The following is a 27,865-nucleotide window of genomic DNA, read 5'->3' as shown; positions in this document are numbered from 1 at the left end:
GTTCCCCCCATGTCTGTGTGTGGAATTGTTTGTTGTTACGTGTATGTGCACGTCAGACTGGTTTGCGCCGGGTTATGTGAACCCGTATTTGTTTAGTGTTCTGTGTGTTTGTTCGCCGTATTAAAGGGCTCCGTTTGCTACCCAAATTCTGCTCTCCTGCGCCTGACTTCCCTGCAGCCAGTTACGCATACCTTACAGTAGCATAAGCCAGCCTTTAGTCTCAAAATATTTGGTTGTTTAATACACTACCGTACTCACTCTGCTTAGCACATGGCCTCAAATGTAAATCCTTAAAGATATGGGTGGGGCTAAGGCTTAGGAGGGTGTGAACCATGCTGAATGGGTGTAGACAAAGAACTCTCCAGTTGGTGTACCAAAACATTTAATGGTCATTTTCTCAAAAGTGGGTTTACAAGTTTATCAACTTTCAAAGCAGAATTTCTTTCCCATTGTTCATCAACATTAGTGTATGATATACAATTTTCTAGTTCTGAGTCTCTACTTTTATCCAATGTAATACACATAATTTCAAATTCTGCTACATAAGACCGATTTGAGCCAGTCGGTCAGACTTATGAACTTTATGAACAGTCACAAAATGTTTCTCTCCTGACATTGGAGTCTAAAGTCTGTCAGACCCATTAAAAGTGAACAGGCCTCTGTATTAAATACGTACATTATTACAGGACTGGAGTATTGTACTGTGTGTTGGATAATTAGCTGGGTGAGGAAGTGACAGGCTGGTCTAAACTCGTGGTTGGACCTGTAAAGCCCTGGTGCACCTGTCTGTGGTGCTTTAATTAAACACAGAGAACAGACCCTGGTAGAGAGACTTCAGGACCAACAGCAGTCACCACCATCTGCATCTCCATCATTAGCTTTTTAGAAATGATGGAAACATCTTATTTATTAAGGAATTATGATGTGAATGAAATGCAATGTTGACTTCTGGAAACAAAGTTCTGGAAATAAGGCATGGTTCAATCTTGATGAAATGACATGAAGAAATAACTCTGTTTCTGTGTATTCTTGATTCTAAAACGTTAAACCATATGCAGCTGTCTGTCTGCAGCCCTACAGTGAAACAGCCTCTGCTGAGAGACAYTGAGGGACAGCGAAAGAGAGAGAGAAAGAGAAGYAAGTAATAGGAGACAGAGAGAAGGGAGAGGGAACAAAGGAGAGAGAGACAGGCGTCAGCAAAGAGATGTCGATGTTAGAGCAGGGAGCCTAACAACATCTGTCTCAATGAGCTTACTGCTTCACCTATATTCCGGAATTCTCCCTCTGCATCGGCTTTAATAAGGACTCTATTGTAATAAACCTAACACAATGGTAAATTAGAAATCTTTTAGCTATTTTCACAACTAGAATTATGGGTGCAATCAGTGGTGGAAAAAGTACTCAAATCTCATACTTGAGTAAAAGTAAAGATACCTTCATAGAAAATGACTCAAGTAAAAGTGAAAGTCACCCAGTAAAATACTAATTGAGTAAAAGTCTAAAAGTATTTGGTTTTAAATATACTTAAGAATCAAAAGTAAAAGTATGAATTATTTAAAATTCCTTATATTAAGCAAACCAGACGGCACAATTTTCTTGTTTTTTAAATTTTTGGATAGCCAGGGTCACACACCAACACTCAGAAAAACAAAGCATTTGTGTTTAGTGTGCGAATTTGACCATTTTCTGTCCTGCTAAGCATTCAAAATGTAATGTGTACTTTTGGGAAAATGTATGGAGTACAAAGTACATCATTTTCTTTCAGAATGTAGTGAAGTAAAATTAAATGTTGTCGTAGTAAAGTAAAGTACAGATACCCCGAAAAACGACTTAAGTAAAAATACTTTAAAATACTACTTAAGTACTTTAAATACTACTTAAGTACTGGGCGCAATAGRTGCCGGTGGGACGAAAGGGCTTGGTTTAGATGAATAAAAAATTTGAAGGTGTGTCGAGGTTGATCCCTCACTGGCCAATCAGAACATACTCCATGGATAAATATGTGGTTGCTTCCAGATGTTACAGCCTTATTCTAAAATTCATTAAATAGTTTTTTTTCTCTCTCATCAATCTACACACAATACCCCAATAATGACAAAGCAAAAACAGGTCGAGAATTTTTTATAATTTATATAAATAAAAAACTGAAATATCACATTTACATAAGTATTCAGACACTTTACTCAATACTTTGTTGCAGCACCTTTGGCAACAATTACTGCATTGAGGAAGCGATTACAGCATTGAGTCTTCTTGGGTATGATGCCCTGGCTGGGCCACTCAAGGACATTCCGAGACTTGTCCCAAAGCCACTCCTGCATTGTCTTGGCTGCGTGCTTAGTGTCATTGTCTCCCAGCCTCTGACGCTGAAGAACATCACCACAGCATGATGCTGCCACCACCATGCTTCACCATAGGGATGGTGACAGGTTTCCTCCAGACATGACGCTTGGTATTCAGGCCAATCTTGTTTTCATCAGACCAGAGAATCTTGTTTCTCATGGTCTGAGAGTCTTTAAGTGGCTTTTTGGAAACAGGATGCACCTGAGCTCATTTTCGATTCTCATGGATTTTTTTTWATTTGCAATAATTTCTAAAAACCTGTTATAACTTCGTCATTATGGGGTATTGTGTGTAGATTGATGAAGAAAAACATGAATTTGATCAATTTTAGAATAAGGCTGTAACGTAACAAAATGTGGGGGTCTGAATACTTTCCGAAGGCATTGTATATATTGTGTTGTCATCACAGGAGGCTGTTGAGGGGAGGATGGCATATTGGCGCACGTTTTTAAGGACACACCTCAAATATTGCCACCCCTCCCATCTCGTCGCAAGCCAGATGATGTTAAACAGGTCAATTGCAGAACCTGGCGTAATGGCTGGAAAATGCCATTGCGCCGTTTTTTTATGTGACGAAATTGCAAACTAACATGTGCTTGACACTTGCGCCTCCTTAGCACCAGCCAAGAATAAATCCCTAAAAGTCAGCAGTGACATCAAAGCTGTCGGAGGCAGGCATTTCTAGCCGTCCTCAGATGCAGACTGGAATAAAGTTGGACAGAAAACCTGACTCAAATGACAGAAACAAGGAACAATGGCTTTATATGTGCTGCCAAGCAGAGAGGACTTTGAAAGGAAATCAGGGCTGGCTGTCAAGAAAGGTTTTTATTTCCCTTTTGAAAGGACTGACAGAATTTAGCTGACGACTGAATGGTATGGGTCTTTAGAAATATTAGGTAAAAATATGCATGGTTTGTCCGTCTGTTCTGTATCATACAGCACTACGTATACATGTTTGGATTTTGGTATTTATTAGGATCCCCATTAGCCACTGAAAAAGCATCAGCTACTCTTCCTGGGGTCCACATGAAACATGACATTATATATAGTACAGAACATTATTAGTCAAGGACTGAAATACATACATTTAAAACCTCACACATAGTCTAAATATCAGTTCAAACACACAATATAGTAATGTGCAAAGAACAATACAAGATATATAAAATGTCTATGTCTCTTCACAGTCCCATTTGTGGTGTTCTTTTATCTGTTTTTTGAAACTGGTTTTATTGCTGGCTTGAGTTACCTGGGGTGGCAGAGAGTTCCATTTAGTCATGGCTCTATTTAACACAGTGCGTTTCCCAGCTTCTGTTCTGGACCTGAGGACTGTGAAGAAACCGAGATGAGATCCTCAGAGCCGTTGTGAGACCATATGGTGACACATGCACATTTGTGGCCTGCTGGAGGTCATTTTGCAGGGCTCTGGCAGTGCTCCTCCTGCTCAAAGGCGGAGGTAGCGGTCCTGCTGCTGGGTTGTTGCCCTCCTACGGCCTCCTCCACGTCTCCTGATGTACTGGCCTGTCTCCTGGTAGCGCCTCCATGCTCTGGACACTACACTGACAGACACAGCAAACCTTCTTGCCACAGCTCGCATTGATGTGCCATCCTGGATGAGCTGCACTACCTGAGCCACTTGTGTTGGTTGTAGACTCCGTCTCATGCTACCACTAGAGCTACCACCACTAGAGTGAGAGCACCACCAGCATTCAAAAGTGACCAAAACATCAGCCAGGAAGCATAGGAACTGAGAAGTGGTCTGTGGTCACCACCTGCAGAATCACTCCTTTATTGGGGGTGTCTTGCTAATTGCCTATAATTTCCACCTTTTGTCTATTCCATTTGCACAACAGCATGTGACATTTATTGTTAATCAGTGTTGCTTCCTAAGTGGACAGTTTGATTTCACAGAAGTGTGATTGACTTGGAGTTACATTGTGTTGTTTAAGTGTTCCCTTTATTTTTTTGAGCAGTGTATAATAGCCATATCTAGAAAAACCAAAGTTACAAAGACTGGACCTAAAATTGTGTATAAACGATCATACAAGAGGTTATGCGATGATTCCAATGTCGAAGATTCGAAAAATATTTGTTGGTCTGATGTGTGTAATGAGGAACATCCTGACGCTGCACTTGAAGCATTTACAGTGCATTCGGGAAAGTATTCAGACCCCTTGACATTTTCAACATTTTGTTACATTACTGCCTTATTCTACGATTGATTTAAAAAAATTCTCAATAGCCCATAAAAAAAATGTTTTTTAGAATATTTTTGCATATGTATTAGAAACAAAAAACTGAAATAAAAAATGTACATAAGTATTCAGACCCTTTACTCAGTACTACGTTGAAGCAGTGATTACAGCCTCGAGTCTTCTTGGGTATGACGCTACAAGCTTGGCATATCTGTATTTGGGGAGTTTCTCCCATTCTTCTCTGCAGATCCTCTCAAGCGCTGTCAGGTTGGATGGGGAGCGTGGCTTCACAGCTWTTTTCAGTTCTCTCCAGAGATTTTCGATTGGGTTCAAGTCTCAGCTCTGGCTGGGCCACTCAAGGACATTGGGAGACTTTTCACGAAGCCACTCCTGTGTTGTCTTGACTGTGTGCTTAGGGTCGTTGTCTTGTTGGAATGTTTTCATCAAGTATCTCTCTGTACTTTGTTGCATTTATCTTTCCCTTGATCCTGACTAGTCTCCCAGTCTCTGCCGCTGAAAAACATCCCCACAGCATGATGCAGCAACCACCATGCTTCCCCGTAGAGATGGTGCCAGGTTTACACCAGACGTGACGCTGGAAATTCAGGAAAAATTCAATCTTGGTTTGATCAGACCAGAGAATTTTGTTTCTCACGGCCTGAGTCCTAGGTGCTTTTTTGGAAAACTCAAAGCGGACTGTCATGTGACTTTTTACTGAGGAGTGGCCACTTTACCATAATGGCCTGATTGGTGGAGTGGTGCAGAAATGGTTGTCCTTCTGGAATGTTCTCCCATCTCCACAGAGGAACTCTGGAGCTCTGTCAGAGTGACCATCGGGTTCTTGGTCACCTCCCTGACCAAGGCCCTTCTCAACCCGACTGCTCAGTTTGTACGGACGGCCAGCTCTAGAAAGAGACTTGGTGTTTCCAACCTTCTTCCATTTAAGAATGGAAGAAGAATGAGGTCTTGGGGACCTTTAATGCTGCAGACATTTTTTGGTGCCCTTCACCAGATCGTTGCCTCAACACAATCCTGTCTCGGAGCTCAACTGTGGGACCTTATATAGACAGTTGTTTTCCTTTCCAAATCATGTCCAATCAATTGAATTTATCTGTGGTATGACTTAAAGATTGCTGAACCCATCCAAGTTGAAGGAGCTGGAGCAGTTTTGCCTTGAAGAATGGGCAAAAATCCCAGTGGTTAGATGTGCCAAGCTTATATAGACATACCCCAAGAGACTTGCAGCTGTAATTGACTTATTGACTTTGGGGGGTGAATAGTTATGCACGCTCAAGTTTTCAGTTTTTTTGTCTTATTTCTTGTTTGTTTCACAATAAAACATATTTTGCATCTTCAAAGTGGTAGGCATGTTGTGTAAATCAAATGATACAAACCCCCCKAAAAAATATATATTTTAATTCCAGGATGTAAGACAACAAAGTAGGGAAAATGCCAAGGTGGGTGAATACTTTCGCAAGCCACTGTTGATGATAAACTGTATGACTGAGAGGGAAGAGGCAAAGGGAATCTAAAATACTGTGTCTTACAACACAGCAGACTAGCAAACGTACAGTAAATTGAGAAATCACGGAACTAAACTAACCAAAAAGAAGAAACTATATTATGGAAAAATGTTATCTGATATTTAATTATTTATTTAACTAGGCAAGTCAGTTAAGAAGAAATTCTTATTTTCAATGACAGCCTAGGAACAGTTGGTTAACTGCCTTTTTCAGGGGCAGAAGTTCAGATTTTTACATTGTCAGCTCGGGGATTCGATCTTGCAACCTTTCGTTTACTAGTCCAAAGCTCTAAACACTAGGCTACCTGCCACCCCATATAAAGAATGATAGTAAAAAGGTCTGGAGTACTTTAAATTAAATTCTAGGCAAAAAAAGCACACTCGGCATATGCTTTGTTGGTAACAAAACCCTTTGATATCACCAACCACTTTATAAAAACAGTTTGTCGACAAGATTAGCAATCTTAGGCATGATATGCAAACAACAAATGCTGAGCCTTCATATTCATGCACAATGAACCAAATAATGAAAGACAAGCACCGTAGTTTTGAGTTCCACAAAGTGCATGTGGAAGAGGTGAAAGCATTGTTGCTATCTAGAAATAAGGACAAACCACCTGATACTGACAACCTGGATGGTAAATTGCTGAGTTTGGTAGTGGAGTACATTGTGACTCCTGTTTGCCACATCATTCAATTTAAGCCTYGAAGATGGTGTGGGCCTTCAGACATGAAGGGAGGCAAAGGTCATTCCACTTCCCAAGAATAGCAAAGCACCCTTTTATGGTTCAAACTGCCATCCAATCAGCCTGTTACAAGTGCTTAGCAAACTTTTGGAAAAATTGTATTTGATCAAATACAAAGTTATTTTACAGAAAACAAATTAACAACAGACTTTCAGCATGCTTATAGGGAAGGGAACGCAACATGCTCGGCATTGACAAAAATGACGGAAGATTGGCTGAAAGTAGTTGATAGTAAGAAGGTTGTGGGAGATGTTTTTTTTTTTACTTCAGTGCAGTTTTTGATGTCTTTGATCATAACCTAGTGCTGAAAAAACGTAGGTGTTATGGATTTGCATCCATTCTGTTTTTACTAATGACTTTCCACTGACCTTGAATACACCCTGTGTGTCTACGTACGCAGACAACTCAACAGTATACACGTCAGTTGCAACAGTAAAATAAATAACTGACACACCTTAACATAGAGCTCCAGTCAGTTTTAGAATGGGTAAGTAGCAATAGGCTGGTGCTAAATACCTCAAAAACCAAAAACATACATTTTGGCACAAATCACTCACTCAACACTAAATGTAATTTACATCTATTATCTAATCATGTGGCGATTGAGCAAGTTGAGGAGACTAAATTGTGGTTGTAACCCTAGATAGAAAGCTGTCATGGTCAAAACGTATAGACTCAATTGTTGCTAAAATGAAAAACGTCAGTCCATGATAGGGCATTGCTCTGCCTTCTTGATATCTCAGTCGACCAGACAGCTCCTACAGGCCCTAGTTTTGTCGCACTTGGGCTACTGCCCAGCTGTGTGGTCATGGCGGCAAAAAGGAACATAGGTAAATTGCAMTTGGTCCAGAACAAAGCAGCACGTATCGCACTTAGATGTACACGGAGGGCAAGTGTCAGTAACATGCATGTCAATCTCTCCTGGCTCAAAGTTGAGGAGAGATTGACTGCAACACTATTGATATTTATGCAAGGTATTAATGTGTTGAAGGTACGGAACTCTCTGTTCAAGCAGTTGTCACACAGTTTGGACACCAGTCTCAACGTCAACAGTGAAGTGGTGACTCCGGGATGCTGGCCTTCTATCCAGTGCCTGTGTTCTTTTGCCCATCTTAATATTTTATTTTTATTGGCCAGTCTGAGACATGCCTTTTTCTTTGCAACTCTGCCTAGAAGCTCAGCATCCCGGAGTAGCCTCTTCACTGTTGACGTTGAGACTGGTGTTTTGCGGGTACTATTTATTGAAGCTGCCAGTTGAGGACTTGTGAGGCATCTGTTTCTCAAACTAGACACTGTAATGTACTTGTCCTCTTGCTCAGTTGTGCACTTCAATCTTCAATCAGAACAACAGTTTTCAACTGTGCTAACCTAATTTAAAAAGGGTTTTCTAATGATCATTAGCCTTTTAAAATGATAACCTTGGATTAGCTAAGACAACGTGCAATTGGAACACAGGAGTGATGGTTGTTGATAATGGGCCTCTGTACGCCTATGTAAATATTCCATAAAAAAATCTGTCGTTTCCAGCTACAATAGTCATTTACAACATTAACAATGTCTACACTGTATTTCTGATCAATTTTACGTAATTTTAATGGACTAAAAATGTGCTTTTCTTTTAAAAACAAGGACATTTCTAAGTGACCCAAAACTTTTGAACGGTAGTGTATATTGTATTATAATTTTCACTATTTTATGTATTAGACCTAGATTTTGTGTATGTACTAATACACTACATGACCAAAAGTATGTGGACACCTGCTCGTCGAACATCTCATTCCAAAATCATGGGCATCAATATGGAGTCCGTCCTCCCTTTGCTGCTATAACAGCCTCCACTTCTTGATTCCATTCAGCCACAAGAGCATTAGTGAGGTCGGGCACTGATGTTGAACGATTAGGCCTGGGTTGCAGTTGGCATTCCAATTCATCCCAAAGGTGTTCAATGACGTTGAGGTCAGAGCTCTGTGCAGGCCAGTCAAGTTCTTCCACACCAATCTCAACAAACCATTTCTGTATGGACCTCGCTTTGTGCACAGGGGCATTGTCATGCTGAAACAGGAAAGGGCTTTCCCCAAACTGTTGCCACAAAGTCAGAACCACAGAATCGTCAAGAATGCCATTGTATGCTGTAGCGTTAAGATGTCCCTTCACTGGAACTAAGGGGCCTAGCCAGAACCATGAAAAACAGCACCAGACCATTATTCCTCCTACACCAAACTTTACAGTTGACACGATTAATTGCGGCAGGTAACGTTCTCTTGGCATCCACCAAACCCAGATTCGTCCGTCGGACTGCCAGATGGTGAAGCGTTATTCATCACTCCAGAGAACACGGTCCCACTGCTCCAGAATCCAATGYCAGCAAGCTTTACACTACTCCAGCCGACGCTTGGCATTGCGCACGGTGATTTTAGGCTTATGTGTGGCTGCTGGGGCGTGGAAACCCATTTCATGAAGCTCCCGACGAACAGTTAATGTGCTGACGTTGCTTCCACAGGCAGTTTGGAAAATCGGTAGTGAGTGTTGCAACCGAGGGCAGACCATTTGTAAGCGCTACTCCCTTCAGCACTTGGCAGTTCCGTTCTGTGAGCTTGTGTGACCTACCATTTTGCGGCTGAGCCATTGTTTCTCCTAGATTTTCCACTTCACAATAATAGCACTTACAGTTGACCGGGGCAGCTCTAGTAGGACAATTTGACAAACTGACTTGTTGGAAAGGTGGCATTCTATGACAGTGCCACGTTGAAAGTCATTGATCTCTTCAGTAAGGCCATTCTACTGCCATTGTTTGTTTATGGAGATTGCATAGCTGTGTGTTAGAGTTGATACACCTGTCAGCAACGGGTTTGACTGAACTAAATGAATCCACTCATTTGAAAGGGTGTCCACATACTTTTGTATATATCTTGTATGTAGGCTATGTGTATGTAGGCTAATGGGGTTCCTAATAAATACCACCTCCGCAGATATATCCTGCACTTCAAAACCATAGCACCACATTAGGCCCAAATTACTGCCCATATGGTGGAGCACTCTCTACACACATTTCATAAACCTGAGGATAATTGGACCACCTTCCCAATATGCTGCTATTGAGAAACACATGTTGAAATTAAACTGCCCTCATTTGCACTCCATTTTGTAGCACAAATTAGGCCCTGCAGTATATTTGTGGTGTTTTTTTTTTAACCTCTACTTCATCACCCTCCCGGATCCGGGATCCTCCTCATCAAAAAAGCTGACTAGCATAGCCTAGCCTAACGGGACAGGGATATCATATAATATAATTTTGATGAAATCACAAGTCCAATACAGCAAATGAAAGATAAACATCTTGTGAATGCAGCCATCATTTCCGATTTTTAAAATGTTTTACAGCGAAAACAAAATATGTATTTCTATTAGCTTACCACAATAGCCAAACACACAAACGCATTTATTCACCGCAAAGGTAGCTTTCGCAAAAACCAGCAAAAGATATAAAATGAATCACTAACCTTTGGACAACTTCATCAGATGACAGTCTTATAACATCATGTTATACAATACATTTATGTTTTGTTCGAAAATTTGCATATTTATAGCTACAAATCCTGGTTATACATTGTGAATACGTAGCAACGATTCACCAGAATCTCCTGAGATATTTTGGACACTCACCTAATCTGACCAAAGAACTCATCATAAACTTTACATAAAAATACTTGTTGTATGGCAAATGAAAGATACACTGGTTCTTAATGCAACCGCTGTGTTAGATWWAAAAAAAATAACTTTACCACAACATACAGCTTGGGTTATTGTGAGACAGTGCGCACCAACACGGCGGAGAATAGACATCAACATATTACACAGAAATACGAAATAACATCATAAATGTTGTCTTACTTTTGCTGAGCTTCCATCAGAATGTTGTACAAGGAGTCCTAATTCCAGAATAAATCGTTGTTTGGTTTTAGAATGTCCATTTCTTCTGTCGAATTCACGCCACAATGCTAGCCAAGGTTGCTAACATTCCCATCCTCTCTTGGCGCAAAGAACGGAAAACTCCAAAAGTCCCAATAAACGTTGAATAAACTGATAAAACTCGGTTGAAAAAAACTACTTTATGATGTTATTATCATATGTATCAAATAAAATTAGAGCCGGAGATATTCGCCGTGTATACCGAACGCTTTTCAGAAGAAAATGTCGAGGTCCCTCGCGCGCCGTCGAAGACAAAGAAATACCGGACCTGTAACTCCAAAAGCTCTTGTTCGGCCTCAGATCAAGCTAGACACCCCATTCCACCTTCCACTGCCTGTTGACATCTAGTGGAAGGCGTATGAAGTACATGCATATCGATAAATAAAAGCCAGTTGAATAGGCATGCCCTTTAACAGAGCCTGTTTTCAGATTTTTCACTTCCTGTATGGAAGTTTGCTGCCAAATGAGTTCTGTTTTACTCACATATATAATTCAAACAGTTTTAGAAACTTGAGTGTTTTCTATCCAATAGTAATAATAATATGCATATTGTATGATCTAGAACAGAGTACGAGGCCGTTTCATTTGGGCACGATTTTTTCCAAAGTGAAAACAGCGCCCCCGTATTGACAAGAAGTTTTAAGGTATGCATGCTAAGTAGTTTTGATACATTGAGCACTTTCAATCACTTTCTGTTGTGAAAATCACAATAGAAATCAATTTCTTGAGTGTGACCTGCTCTGCCCTCATTTTAGTGGATCAGGGCGAGGCCTCAACATGTCCATTTTGATGCCCGTCATCGTGATTAGCCTGTGCTGGGGACAGATAGACAGAAATCACCGGCTCAATGTTCTGCAGCCAGGGACAAATATGAGCTTTTGGAAGGAGGGCCATTGTTGCTGCTCAATTCCACGGCGGGCTAGTGGAGAGGTCATACAGGCTCACCTGTATTCCTTTCTTACAAAGACATTTTTACGCCAACTTTACCATACCGCCAACTTTTCTTTATATCTGAAAGGTATTGCCGGTATCAAAGCCCAAACTTTTATTTCCGTCTAACAATCCAGTAATCATTTCGAATAACTTCTGCATACGGCTTAGTATGAAAATAGCCGTAATGGTAAGGCAGCATTGGCACACACTGTGCTCTCAAACTCTTTTAATGAGCATGGCCTTATTTCTATTAAAGCATATTGGATTCATGACAACAACAACAAAGGACTTAAGAAACACATTTTCAAAATAAAATAAACTTCTTGGCAGGTCAAAAACACATTTGAATAAATGTGTGTTTTGATACTCTTATGTAGTTGTCATAACCAGCAATAAAATAATGCCATATAAACTACATGAGAGTGCTCCACCATATATGGGCAGTAAATTGGATCTAATGTGGTGCTATGGTTTTGAAGTGCAGGATATATCTGTGGTGGTGGTATTTGGTATTTATTAGGATCCCAATATGCCCACATTGCTTGTGGACTCTCCCACATGCCTTTTGACGAACACCAAACTTGTTTGCTTATTTTTTTCTTGAAGCAATGGCTTTTTTTCTGGCCACTCTTTCGTAAAACCCAGCTCTGTGGASTGTATGGCTTAAAGTGGTTCTATGGACAGATACTCCATTCTCCGCTGTGGAGCCTTGCAGCTCCTTCAGGGTTATCTATCTTTGATCTCTGTGTTGCCTCTCTGATTAATGCCCTCCTTGCCTGGTCCGTGAGTTTTGGTGGGCGGCCCTCTCTTGGCAGGTTTGTTGTGGTTCCATATTCTTTCCTTTTTTAAATAATGGATTTAATAATGGTGCTCTGTGGGATGTTCAAAGTTTTGGATATTTTTTTATAACCCAACCCTGATCTGTACTTCTCCACAACTTTGTCCCTGACCTGTTTGGAGAGCTCCTTGGTCTTCATGGTGCTGTTTGCTTGGTGATGTCATTCGCTTAGTGGAATTGCAGACTCTGGGGCCATTCAGAACAGGTGTATACTGAGATCATGTGACAGATCATGTGACACTTAAATAAAGTCCACCTGTGTGCAATCTAACTAATTATGTGACTTCTGAAGGTATTTGGTTTCACCAGATCCTATTTAGGGGCTTCATAGCAAAAGGGGTAAATACATATGCACGCACCACTTTTCCATTTTTTAATTTTTTTTAAAACAAGTTATTTTTTTCATTTCACTTCACCAATTTGGACTATATTGTGTATGTCCATTACATGAAATCCAAATAAAAACAAATTTAAATACAGGTTGTAATGCAACAAAATAGGAAAAACACCAAGGGGGATGAATACTTTTGCAAGGCACTGTAGGAGCACTTTAAGCCATACACTCCACAGAGCTGAGCTTTACGGAAGAGTGGCCAGAAAAAAAGCCATTGCTTAATAAAGAAAAAAATATGCAAACACGTTTGGTGTTKGCCAAAAGGCATGTGGGAGACTCCCCAAGCATATGGAAAAAGGTTACTCTGGTCAGATGAGACTAAAATTMAGCTTTTTGGCCATCAAGGAAAACGCTATGTCTGGCGTAAACCCAACACCTCATCACCCTGAGAACACCATCCCCACAGTGAAGCATGGTGGTGGCAGCATCATGCTGTGGGGATGTTTTTCATCGGCAGGGACTGGGAAACTGGTCAGAATTGAAGGAATGATGGATGGCACTAAATACAGCAAAATTCTTGAGGGAAACCTGTTTCAGTCTTCCAGAGATTGAGAATGGGATGGGGAGGTTCAGCTTCCAGCAGGACAATGACCCTAAGCATACTGCTATAGCAATACTTGTGTGGTTTAAGGGGAAACATTTAAATGTCTTGGAATGGCCTAGTCAAAGCCCAGACCTCAATCCAATTGAGAATCTGTGATATGACTTAAAGATTGCTGTATACCAGCGTAACCCATCCAAATTGAAGGAGCTGGAGCAGTTTTGCCTTGAAGAATGGCAAAAATCCCAGTGGATAGATGTGCCAAGCTTATAGAAACATTGTCACGAATCCCGCTTCCTGAGTCTGTTTTTGCCTGTGTTCTGTCCTGGAGTGTTTTTCCGGTGTCCTGGAACGCACCCTGTCTGGTTGCCGGGCGACGTAGCTAGTTGGGAGATCTCTGATTACCCGCACCTGTATCCCATCAGCTATCTGCACACCTGGTCCTGATCATCACCCCTCCACTTCATAAGCTCTGACCTGACATCCATTCCTTGCCGGATCGTTAGCCATGAACAGTATGTTGTGCCAGCGTATCAGCCTCCAGTTTGATAGTTTGTTTTGTACGTCTTGCCTGCCTTGAACTTACCTCCGTTTGTTCTGTCTACAGTCATTCACCCGGAACACTCACCCCATCCCTGCCTGGTCGTCGGTGGCTTCTGTTACTCCCTTGGATCTGCCTATTCACTCCCATCAACTCACCTCCGCTGCCCGCTCCGCCACCTGGATCTTTCTACCTCTACGTTTAAACTTGTAAATAAATACTCACCTTCGTCCTACTCTCCTTGTCCTGGTCTGCTTCTGGGTTCTATTTTAGAAAACCGTGACAAACATATCCCAAGGGACTTGCAGCTGTAATTGCTGCAAAAGGTGGCTTATTTCTTGTTTGTTTCGCAATAAAACATATTTTGCATCTTCAAAGTGGTAGGCATGTTGTGTAAATCAAATGATACAAACCCCCCAAAAAATCAATTTTAATTCCAGGTTATAAGGCAACAAAATAGGGAAGATGCCAAGGGGGGGYAATACTTTTGCAAACCACTGTAACAGTGGTGTACAGCTGTGTCTGAGGAGACTATAGCTGCATCAACACCAAGAACTTCTATTGGAAACTCAGAGAAGCAACGCAAAGATAACACATGAAGCCATGATGCATGCATGGTCAAACCCCGCTACAGTCATCATCACTATCCTTGCACGCATGGACACACACACAGTTTGTATGTGTCCTTCCCTCATTACTTTTTAACTGGCTGGCTGGCTGTGGTTGAATGAAACAATATTAAAGGGTTCATCTCACACCTCTTACCTCAGAGCACTTAATAAAGACTGCGTCAGCATAAATACAGTATGATTTGTGTTGTGTGTTAGGGTTGTTCCACAGAGCATCAGAGGTGTTGTATTTTGTAGACTGAGCATGTTCTAGATAAATTGTTGAACTGATTCCCGTCTTCCGTCTCATCATTATCGAATTGTTATAATTCATGGGTTATGAATTCTACGAGACATAACAAAATATTGGCGACGAGTAAATCTGAACATATGGGAACTATTCTGTCCGGACTAAATCTGGAGCAGCACAGGGGAACCCAAGAGCAGACTCAGACGAGGAAACAGAGATGAATAAACCAAGGTATTTATTGTAACACAGGGAAACATGGAGTGCAGATCCGGGGAAGCTTGGATGAGTTGTAGGAAACCAGATGTGTGTAATGCTCGTCGTCGTAAGGAAGAGTGGACCAAAGCGCAGCGTGGAAAGTGTTCATGATATTTATTTTCAGGAAACACTCAAACAAAAATAACAAATCCAAAAACAAAAGTGAACAGTTCCGTCAGGCACAGACACTAAACAGAAAATAACTACCCACAAAACACAGGTGGAAAAAGGCTACCTAAGTATGATTCCCAATCAGAGACAACGATAGACAGCTGCCTCTGATTGGGAACCACACTCGGCCAAAAACAAAGAAATAAAAAAACATAGAAATAAAGAAACTAGAATGCCCACCCTGGCCTAACCAAAATAGAGAATAAAAGCRTCTCTATGGCCAGGGCGTGACAATGTGGAGGCTGAAGTTGGAGTGTGCTGGGTTGGGACAGGGTAAACAGGTCCGGAGGGGAATCCAAGGGAGTGGTGGTGTGGCGACTCCAGAACAGGGTAGCAAGATGTGGAACAGGAGACAGGAGCCAGAGTCAGGGTGGCAAAACTGCAGTGAGAGGATAAACAGCGTGAAACAGGTACAGCAGGGTAACAGGATCTTGAATAATAATAATAATAATGGCTAGACGCATAAACTGACTGAGCAGAGATTACGATCTGGCAGAGTGGAAGTGGCAGAACTGAGTATTTGTAAAGGTCTTGATAATGGAACGAGTTGCAGCTGGTAGGGATCTGCTCTGACTCCAGCACACCTGTCTCCAACCACACAATCACACACAAACAGAAAGGGAGGGGGAGAGAGAGAGAGAGAGTGTGTACTGGGGAAATGGCTGCAGGTCAAGCAGACACCGGATGACCACTAGGGGGTGTGGCAAGAGCAGATGTGACAAAATCAGGTTTTACAAGTTTAAAACTGTTTCTTTCTTTGGTACAGTCTAGGCTAATGTTAGCCAGTGTATTTACAGCAGAGGCAAGTGCATAGTCGAGCTAGCTGAGAGAGAGTTTGCATCATCATGGACGGCAGAAAATAATTCAAGATGACAGTCGAAGCGGGAAATCAATGTGATTAAAAAGGAAGGAATATACAGTGAGTAAAGGGAAATACATTTAGTCAACTGTGAAGACGAACTTTGGAATTAAAAACTGCTAAATGAGCAAAATTGAGGATGAAACATCAGTGTGTGAATTGAATGAAGATCACGTGACTGAGGAAAAAATTGTCATGGTTGAAGACAATATTGACGTGAGTGACAATCAGGAGCCTATTGAGAAAGGAAAATGGCTGGAATTGTTGGAAACATTGGACAGTTTGATTAAAATGTTGAGTAGTGGAGCTCATATACAGAACGGTTTGAATATTTTGTTCTTGTAAATGACATTGAGGAGGACAAAATTGTGCCAAAATATTTTTGTGTAATGGGGCCAACGCAGCCTGCTACAGCCAGACAGGTAATAAGACATATGTGATCCGTTTCAGGAAACTATGTGTATGTCGCGGGTCACTACTTCACACGAGAGCCATTTTAACATATATTTTTGGGGCATAAATGCATTCTGGAACATGTGAACTTTCATGTGCGTTAATAACAAACTTGTATGCCATCTGTAAATATTAATAAAATGGTTGGTTTAGCCTAAGAAAAATATAGCAACCTTTCCTCTAGCCATGAGTGGGCTGGACATGTCAAGCGATGAGTTCGGATTGCTCTGCCATATAGCATATAGCAGCTTCTGTCTATTTGAGCTTGTTAGCATGTGTAGGTAATCCTGACTAACGCGGCTTTAAAATATATATATTGCTTAGTAGAACTGCACAACCTTTGCTCTCCAATCTCCAAGTTTTGAAATCAGTGAAATTAGTGTATGATACTTAAGGAGATGAACAAAACACCTGTCTCACATCTTCAAACTAAGGGCAACCATGACAGAAAGAAGTGACCAACCATGATGTATACGGGTAAGAGAGTCTAGCTAGCTACATTTTCAGATATTACACGCTTCTAATTTTGACAAAGTTGTTTTCATTCAAGTTAAAGTGTACTGTTAGCTAGCTAGCTAGCTAATGTTTGCTGGCTGGCTCGCTAGCAAACGTTACGTGTATGATCCTATTATTTGTATCTCAGAGCCATTTGCTTGGCTAATGTTAGCTAGCTAATATTGAATCTGGTGGTTAGCTACCTGCAGATTCATGCAGGGTAGAAACGTCATGAGTTGGGATTATGGTCCATTGTTTACCTAGCTACATGTCTTAACAAAAGACTCCACTATGCAAGTAATCATTTCGAGTGCGTTTCGTAAATTCTGTCTGGCCATCTACTCTGATTTCAGTGCACTCTCGTTTGAGTGCCAGTGTGCAGAATAACTGATGAATTTACGAACGCTTAACACCCGTTGAATATGGCCGTCAGTAAACGTTGGCAACAAAATGTAATTCAATTGTTGCCAGCAGCACAGTTGCAGTCACCAATGCTCTGAATAACATGCAAACAACCTAACCAGCTCTGCTAGGGCGAGTTAAATGGTCAGAGTGGAGTGTTCTGTCATTTGTGAAGTAGCGAGCAAGCTAGCCAATGTTAGCCAGTTAGATTGGGTGCTTGACTCTCGTTGTGAGGTCAGAACGCTCGGATCAACCCTACTCTTCAGCCAGAGCGTCCAGTGTGTGCTCTGAGCGCTTAGAGAGCGAAACGCTCTGAGTTTACGAACGGACAATCTGACAGCACAGTTGCAGTCTCCAACTCTCTAAATAACATAAAAAACAGCCTAAGCAGCTCTGCTAGGGCGAGTAATGTTCAGTGAGCTGTTCTCTCATTTGTGTCTGGAAGTAGCTAGCAAGTAAGCCAGTTAGTTTGGGTGCTAAAGCTTAAGAGGGTGTAAACGATGGGTGTAGACATATAACAGCTCTCCAGTTGGTACCAAATTATTCAAAGGCCATTTTCTCAAAAGTGAGGTTACAGCAGAATTACTTTCCCATTTTCCCTTAACGGAGAACTGGGTAGCATGAACAACATTACAGTGAAGCTTAGCATTAAGCCAGACAGCAAACCAAAGTTGAGGCTGACTTGGTCGATGTAGTTCAAAACAAAGTACTGGAGCCTGTAGATGTGAGTGAATGGGCAACACCCATCTTACTAGTCCTTAAAGTGGAACTGACCATGTTTTAACTACTTTGCAGATATGAAGCACAGACAATCATAATTACAGTAAATAATATCACATTCCCAGTTTATGCTACAAAACCAACTTCATAAGAGGTTTTAAAAATAGGTTCCATTTGAATCAACATTCCATGATGTACACTAAGGCACTGTTGGCAGACTAGATGGATGCAGTTCAATACATGATTAATAGCTTTTTGAAACAGAAATTTGCATCCTGTAGCACTAATTCCAAAAAGTTTTGGGACACTGTAAAGTCCTTGGAGAATAAGAGCACCTCCTCCCAGCTGCCCACTGCACTGAGGCTAGGAAACACTGTCACCACCAATAAATCTACGATAATCAATAATTTCCATAAGCATTTTTCTGCGTCTGGCCATGCTTTCCACCTGGCTACCACTACCCCAGCCAACAGCTCTGCATCCCCTGCAGCAACTTGCCCAAGTCCCCCCCCCCCCTCCCCCGCTTCTCCTTCACGCAAATCCAGACAGCTGATGTTCTGAAAGAGCTGCAAAATCTGGATGCCTACAAATCAGCTGGGCTAGACAATCTGGACCCTCTCTTTCTAAAATTATCCACCAAAATTGTTGCAACCCCTATTACTAGCCTGGTCAATTTCTCTTTCGTATCGTCTGAGATCCCCAAAGATTGGAAAGCCGCCACGGTCATCCCCCTCTTCAAAGGGGGAGACATTCTAGACCCAAACTGTTATAGACCTATATCCATCCTGCCCTGCCTTTCTAAAATCTTCAAAAACCAGGTTAACAAACAGATCACCAACCATTTCGAATCTCACCGTACCTTCTCCTCTATGCAATCTGGTTTCCGAACTGGTCATAGGTGCACGTCAGTCACGCTCAAGGTGCTAAACAATATCATAACCGCCATCGATAAGAGACATTACTGTGCAGTCGTCTTGATCGACCTGGCCAAGGCTTTCGACTCTGTCAATCACCGCATTCTTATCGGTAGACTCAATAGCCTTGGTTTCTCAAATGACTGCCTCACTTGGTTCACCAACTATTTCTCAGACAGAGTTCAGTGTGTCAAATCAGAGGGCCTGTTTTTCGGACCTCTGGCAGTCTCTACGGGGGTGCCACAGGGTTAAATTCTCGGGCCGACTCTTGCTGCTGGTGATTCTCTGATCCACCTCTACGCAGACGACACCATTCTGTTCACATCTGGCCCTTCTTTGGACACTGTGTTAACAAACCTCCAAACGAGCTTCAATGCCATACAACACTCATTCCGTGACCTCCAACTGCTTTTAAATGCTAGTAAAACTAAGTGCATGCTCTTCAACCGATTGCTGCCCACACCCGCCCGCCCGACTAGCATCACCATTCTGACTTAGAATAAGTGGACAACTACAAATACCTAGGTGTCTAGTTAGACTGTAAACTCTCCTTCCAGACTCACATTAAGCATCATAAAATGTAATATCCTACCAATCATTGACTTTGGCGATGTCATTTACAAAATAGCCTCCAACACTCTACTTAGCAAACTGGATGTAGTCTATCACAGTGCCATCTGTTTTGTCACCAAAACCCCATATACTACCCACCACTGTGACCTGTATGCTCTTGTTGGCTGCCCCTCGCTACATACTCGCCAAACCCACTGGCTCCTGGTCATCTATATGTCTTTACTAGGTAAAGTCCCGCCTCTTCTTAGTTCACTTGTCACCATAGCAACACCCACCCGTAGCACGCGCTCCAGCAGGTATATTTCACTGGTCATCCCCAAAGCCAACACTTCCTTTGGCCGCCTTTCCTTCCAGTTCTCTGCTGCCAATGACTGGAATGAATTTCAAAAATCACTGAAGCTGGAGACATATCTCCCTCTCTAACTTCAAGCATCAGCTGTCAGAGCAGCTTACTGATCACTGTACCTGTACACAGCCAATCTGTAAATAGCACACCCAACTACCTCATCCCCATATTGTTATTTATCTTGTTCTCAACTGGCCTACCTGGTTAAATAAAGGTTAAATTAAAAAATTAAAAATTAAAATATATACTTCACCAATACATTTCTATGTAGTCCAAAAGATATTGTTATCAGGTCGGTAATCACAGCTGGCCTGGTACATTGTTTGCTGTCTCCATTCAGGATGCACTGTTTCAGTTTCAGTGACTCAATATCTTGGACAAAAGCAGATGAACATAACTAAGGCTGGGAATGTCAAAACACTCAAACTAGCAAGGGCAATAATCACAAGTCAGTCATACATGTGGCTAATAGGCTAGCATATCTATTTGTGTAGCAAGCTAAAAACACAGAATCTAACGTTATCATGTCATTTGTGGGGTGGGTGAGTGACTGACTTTTTCCCCTCATATCATTTTTCAGTGGCTATTCACAGCTAGAGATGCAGGTGTCATTTGGTTAGCTAGCAAGAACTCGAACAACTGTTATCCAGTTAGCATACAGTATCTCTTGCAAATTCACTCTGATTATCTCCACTAATTTCAGAGCACTCTCATCTGAGTGTGCCAGAGTGCAGAATAACTGAGGAATTTACAAACGTGTAATAGTTTGTCACGAATGCTCCAGATATCAGAGCTGGTTACATGTTAGGTAGAAAAAATMGTCAGATTGAGGGATTCTCTCATTTGTGTCTAGAAGTAGCTAGCTAGCAAGCTAGCCAACTTTAGCCATTCTAAGAATTTATGAAAACGAAGCGCGTGCTTGTCAGATTTTTTTTATGTGTCATATTCTTCCTTTTGGTGTATATGAACAAATTTTAATGAGATTACAAGTTGCTAAAATTCAGTTAGTTCCAATTTAAGAAGGATGGTGGTGTCAGGATATGTGGAGACTTTAAAGTCACAGTTAACATGTAAAGTGTGGTGTACCGCAGGGCAGCTCTCTAGGCCCTCTACGCTTTTCTATGTAAAAAAATGACCTGCCACTGGCATTAATCAAAGCATGTGTGGCCATGTATGCTGATGATTCAAGCATCAGCAACCACAGCCAATGAAGTCACTGAAACCCTTAACAAAGAGTTGCAGTCTGTTTTGGAATAGGTGGCCAGTAATAAACTTGTCCCGAACATCTCTAAAACTAGGAACATTATATTTGGTTCAAATCATTCCCTAAGTTCTAGACCTCAGCTGAATCTGGTAATGAATGGTGTGGCTGTTGAACAAGTTGAGTAGACTAAATTAATTGGTGTTACCTTAGATTGTAAACTGTCATGGTTAAAACATATAGATTCAATGGTTGTAAAGATGGGGAGAGGTCTGTCCGTAATAAAGTGATGCTCTGCGTTTTTGACAGCAGGCTCTAGTTTTATCTTATCTTGATTATTTTCCAGTCATATGGTCAAGTGCTGCAGCTGGCAAAGAACAGAGCAGCACGTCTTGCTCTTCATTGTAATCAGAGAGCTAATATTAATACTATGCATGCCATTCTCTCTTGGCTAATAGTTGAGTGAAGACTGACTGCGTCACAATTTGTATAAGAAACATTCATGTGTTGGAAATTCCAAAATGTTTCCGTATTCAACTTACACACAGCACTGACAAAAACACTTACCGCCAATAGACATGCCACCTAATTCAAGGAAACATACAGTATTTTAGAGAGCAATGAGTGAATGGAACTCCCTTCCATCTTATATAGCGTAAGTGAACAGCAAACCTAGTTTAAATAACTAATAAAGCAACACCTCATGGAACAACGCCTCTCCTCCATGTGACCTACTTGTTGTGTATGTACTGACATGTACAGTATGTGTAACTGATAGATACACACACACACACTACATGTTAATGTTTTTAAATGTATGTAAATTGTAAAGTATTTTGTCTGTAATGTATTTTTTGTTGTGTGTCGTACCCCAGTAAAACTAGCTGTCGCCATTGGCGTCGGCCAATGGTGATCCTAATAAATCAAATCAAACCCCTGTGTTTTCCGCTGAGCAGTATCCGCTACCACAGGTTTGGCTTAGCTGGGCGTCAAAAGTTCAGCAAAATCGACCCATGTCAAACATAAATGCAGATTGATGTGGATAAAAAGTTAAATGAGCTGCTGACCGTCATGACACACAAGTGCTCCAGCGCTGTTCCAGAGAGAAATGGACCATTCTGAGTGGATTTCCAGGAGTACAATACTTCCTGGATGACATCCTCATTACTGGGAAAGATGAAGAGGACCCTCTCCAGAACTTGGATGCGACCTTACATAGATTAACTTCTCACGAGTCACCAACCCTGATCCGGTAGCACCCCCCACCCCCCACCCCACTGAGTAGCATAGCTAGCATAGCGTCAAAGGTAACTTGTAGCATCTAAATATCATTAAATCACAAGTCRAAGACACCAGATGAAAGATACAGGTCTTGTGAATAAAGCCACCATTTCAGATTTTTWAAATGTTTTACAGGGAAGACACAATATGTAAATCTATTAGCTAACCACGTTAGCAAAGGACACGATATTTTTACTCCCAACAGCTTTTTCCTGCGTCAGTAYCTATCACTAATTCGACTAAATAAAAATATATATAGCCACTAACCAAGAAACAACTTCATAAGATGACAGTCTGATAACATATTTATGGTATAGCATAGTTTTTTTTTGGAAAAATGTGAATTTTTCAGGTATAAATCACAGTTCTACATTGCAGCTGCAATCTGAAATAGTGCTGACCCAGCCAGAACAATTACAGAGACCAACGTCATATAACGAATTACTCATCTTAAAACATTTCAGAAAAATACACAGCGTACAGATATTGAAAGCCCAACATCTGGTGAATCCAAACAATATTTCAGATTTATMAAATGTTTTATAACGAAAACAAAATGTAGCGCTAAATTAGCATAGCTATACCAGGCAGATTCGGCTAGGCGCCCACGGCCAGTTCACATGCACAACAGATATGATATAACATCGTAAATTGGGTCTTACTATGGCTGATCTTTCATCAGAATGTTGATCAAAGTGTCCTTTGTCAAGATGAGTCGTTGGTTCCGTTCAGAATTGTTCCTTGCCCACTCCATTTAGCACAGGTACCGGTCGAGTGGCACGGATCTCAAACGGAACACCACAAAACTCCCGAAAAAATTCAAATAATCTGATTAAACTATATTGAAAAAACATACATTACGATGATCTGGTCACATGTATCAAACAAACTTCGAGACGGAGATAGTTTTCATCCATAATGGCCGCACAAAAGAAGACAATCGCAGCTAAAAGTCGCACGATTTAGACAACCGGAAGTTGTCGGTCACGCCAAAGAATTAGCTCTCATTTCACGTCAGTCCCAGATAAACAAGATATTTTTCCTCTGACGTCCTCTTGACACCCAGAGGAAGGCCAATGAGGTGTGTTTCGGGTCATAGGGGGCACGACCATATATAGGCAGAGCGTTGAAGCTGGCATACACATCTTGCCTGTCTCTTATACACATCTAGATGTGTATAAGAGACAGCCTATAGGCAGAGCGTTGAAGCTGGCATACACATCTTGCTTTTTTCTTCTTGGTCATGGAAAGTGCTGTCAAATGACTTCTGTATCACTCAGAGACAAAATTGAAACGGTTTTAGAAACTAGAGATTGTTTTCTTTCCAATGGTATTATTTATATGCATATAGTAAGAGCAATAATTGAATAAGAGGCAGTTTAATCTGTAGAGCAAATTATGCTAATGGGAAAATAGCACCCCCTGTATTCTCAAGAAGTTAAAGGACTACGGACTGTGAGCTCGTAAGGACAAATGTGCATTCTTCCAATCATCGGTTAAATACCACAGACCTTCACAAGGCTCCGTCCAAGATCAAGCCTGTCTTGGATGCCCCAGCTCCTCAGAACATGAGCCAACTACGTTCTTTCCTGGGGTTATTGAATTATTACCGATGCTTTATCCCGAGCTTAACAACGAATATGAAGCCGTTGCTTTGTCAAGAGAAAACATAGACAGAACAATCTGAGAAAGTATTCATGAAAACCAAGGAAACTCTCCTAAAACCTGAGGCAGTGACACACTTTGTCCCGTCATTGCCCATTCAACTAGCTTGTGATGCTAGTCCATATGGTGTGGGAGCAGTCATGTCCCATATCATGCCTTCCGGTGAAGTGAAACCGATCGCATTCGCATGGAGGAGAATGAACAAAGCAGAAAGTAACAGCGCGCAGATAGAACGAGAAGCTGTAGGGATCGGTTTTGAAGTGTGTACGTTTTACCACTATCTGTATAGGAGGAAGTTCACCCTTCTTACAGATCATCGTCCCGATGACGAGTATCTCTCGACCGCATACTGGAATTCCGTCACTTGCTGCAAGCAGAATGAAAAGGTGGGCTTTGGTGTTGTCAGCACACAACTAGGACATCAAGTACCGCAAGTCAGAACTGCACTACAACACAGATGGACTTTCCAGGTTACCACTACCTGTGGTCAAGCCAGAGTCACACCAAATGGACATCTTCTACTTCAGACAAGACACATGGAAAACTCACCAGTCACTTCAAAACAAGTGGGGAGAAACACCAAAAACGACTCGGTGTGATTGAAATTATCATCAAAAGGTAAAGTCGCAGGAGATGCTCCGAAACTGAAACCTTACCTTTCCAGGAGAACTGAGCTGTCAGTACAGTCCGGTTGTCTGCTGTGGTGGAGTAGAGTTATAATTCTGCCTTCACTGAGGAAAACAGTGTTGCAACAGCTACACTCAGGTCATTGTGGATGGTTTGCATGAAGAAAATTGCACGAAGCTACTTCCCAGTTAAACAATGATTACTCGGGAGGCCGGCATCCCTCCAGAGTGATCAAGCGGCACGCACCATKATTTTRCCCCCATCGGCCTCACTGATGGGGCGCTCTCATAATAGGCCGCTTGAGTCACATGGCAGCTGTGCTCTTGCCGTTCATGTGCCATTTTCCTCACAAAGCCAAACAGCCTAGATTTTTATTATTTTAATATTTTGTGGAAAAGAACTGTAAACTATTGCGTGTATATCAATAGATGACGGACAGTTCTGGTCACCTGGATCCACTGGTGAAGACAAATCATATCCAGTCAAATACGTTTTTATTGTAATGTACTTGCAGGCTTCTCACACAGTGCAATGCTGATAAAAATGACATAGTAATCCAAATAAGTAACATAGGAAAGCAATCAAAAAAGTGACATTGTAAATATAAAACATACAAAAAATTATAAAAAGACTAAACTAAATAAAGTACAAGAGGCATGCAAATAAAAATACAAAAATAAATTAATAATACGATTTTCAAAAATTGCAACCCACTTGCTTACAGCTGCACTAGGGTCGGACAGGCATCCTGTTTAGATTAAGACACCGCGGAGCCGGTGTGAGATATGGCTCGGAAAATGTACCTCAATCCAAGGATGAAAAATTAGTTGCATTCCGAATTGTCACATTATCCCAACTGTTACACCAATAACATTATACAACTGCTAGTTTTGCCAGAAAACTGCCCTTTTCGTCCTCGTGTTAGGTAGCAGAAGCCACACATCTTGTAATGTAAGTGTCAGCCAATCAGGTCCTTTGTTGTTCAACGTGATGTGCGATTCCAAAATGATGTGCCATTCCAGCTGCTATGGCTGCTGCTAGGTAGCATACATTTTCTGAGATGTATCTTGCGCCGGCTCTGCTGTGTCTTAATGTAAACAAGAAGCTAGTGTGGATAGTGAGTGGAATAAGGTACAGTGTAGTAGCAGCAACTAACGATATGAAAGCATAGTAGTGCAGTAAGGTGAAATAACTATTTAATTGGTCCGGTAGGCTAAAGTGATTTCAGTGTGTAAAGAATATGAATAAATGGTAGGTGTGTGGTAGGGTGCCATAGTCAGCCCAGGGTCCAGCTTTTGGAACAGCCTTGTGGATTGGGGGTAGAGGCTGGCTTTGAGACAGATGGTCCGAGACTTGATCCATATCTCCTGTGTGCCGCCTACACAATTGGAGGCCCCTTACAGGTAACGGGTGACCTGAATCTGGACCCCCTCATCTGTGGTATCCTGGGTTGCAGGGTTCTTCCAAATGGCTCCTATACACAAAGAAAGAACATTGAGTTACATTTTAATCGCACATATGATTTTAAGAAATGACTTAAAATGTAGAGAATACAAGTGTAACACATTTAACCCTTTCCTGCCCTTTTTTTTTTTTTATCCGATGTAATGTTCTGTGATCAAACACTTTCTTATCTGGATAGTATATTAAACACATATCTGCACACAAAAAAATACAAATAGCATTTACTCTTACATTTGAAAGACATAAACAAGTGATATAATCTTAGGGGAATACATTGTCTCATTCAAACCTGAAAATGAAGACAAATTTAAATATTTACCATAACCATAACATTATACAACATTCATTTCAGGGCTGATTTCATCAAAATCGATTTGTCATCACCAGTGGATCCAGGTGACCAGAACTGTCCGTCATTTATTGATATACACGCAATAGTTTACAGTTCTTTTCCACAAAATATTTAAATAATACAAATCTAGGCTGTTTGGCTTTGTGAGGAAAACGGCACATGAACGGCAAGAGCACAGCTGCCATGTGACTCAAGCGGCCTACTTTGAGAGCGCCCCATCAGTGAGGCCGATGGGGGAAAAATGATTGTGCGTGCCGCTTGATCACTCTGGAGGGATGCCGGCCTCCCGAGTAATCATTGTTTAACTGGGAAGTAGCTTCGTGCAATTTTCTTCATGCAAACCATCCACAATGACCTGAGTGTAGCTGTTGCAACACTGCTTTCCTCAGTGAAGGCAGAATTATAACTGTACTCCACCACAGCAGACAACCGGACTGCACTGACAGCTCAGTTCTCCTGGAAAGGTAAGGTTTCAGTTTCGGAGCATCTCCTGCAACTTTACCTTTTGATGATAATTTCAATCACACCGAGTAATTTTTGGTGTTTCTACCCTCTCTATCTGCCTCCGCCTGTTTCCATGGCAAGCTTTTGTCGCCTGCCATGATCTCCTCCCATGTCCACGATGTCCTAAACTCCCTTCTCTCCTGTGCCCAGGATCCTTTCTCCTCCTGGCCACGCTGCTTGGTCCTTTTGTGGTGGGTTCTTCTGTCACGATCGTCATGGGAAGAAGTGGACAAAAGCGCAGCGTCGTACGTGTTCATCCTATTTATTTAATTGATGAACACCGACAAACAACAAAACAAAATACGAATGTGACGTTCTGCAGGGCAAAATAACAACCAATGCAAAAATAAGAACCCACAAATGAAAGAGGGAAAAAGGACTGCCTAAGTATAAGTGACGATGGATAGCTGCCTCTGATTTGGAACCACACTCGGCCAAAAACAGAGAAATAGGAAACGTAGAATGCCCACCCAAATCACACCCTGACCTAACCAAATAGAGAAATAAAACGGCTCTCTAAGGTCAGAGCGTGACAAGATGTCCTAACCGACTTGCCAAAACTATAGTTTGTTAACAAGAAATTTGTGGAGCGGTTGAAAAACAAGTTTTAATGACTCCAACCTAAGGGTAAGTAAAACTTCCGACTTCAACTGTATGTTTTTTAATAATTTTATTCAATACAAGCTTCCTTTTCACTCTGTAA

The sequence above is a fragment of the Salvelinus sp. IW2-2015 genome, linkage group LG13 (assembly GCF_002910315.2).
Source record: "Salvelinus sp. IW2-2015 linkage group LG13, ASM291031v2, whole genome shotgun sequence".
Taxonomy (NCBI): domain Eukaryota; kingdom Metazoa; phylum Chordata; class Actinopteri; order Salmoniformes; family Salmonidae; genus Salvelinus; species Salvelinus sp. IW2-2015.
The sequence above is the reverse complement of the archived record's forward strand: the minus strand, read 5'-3'. Positions refer to the sequence as shown.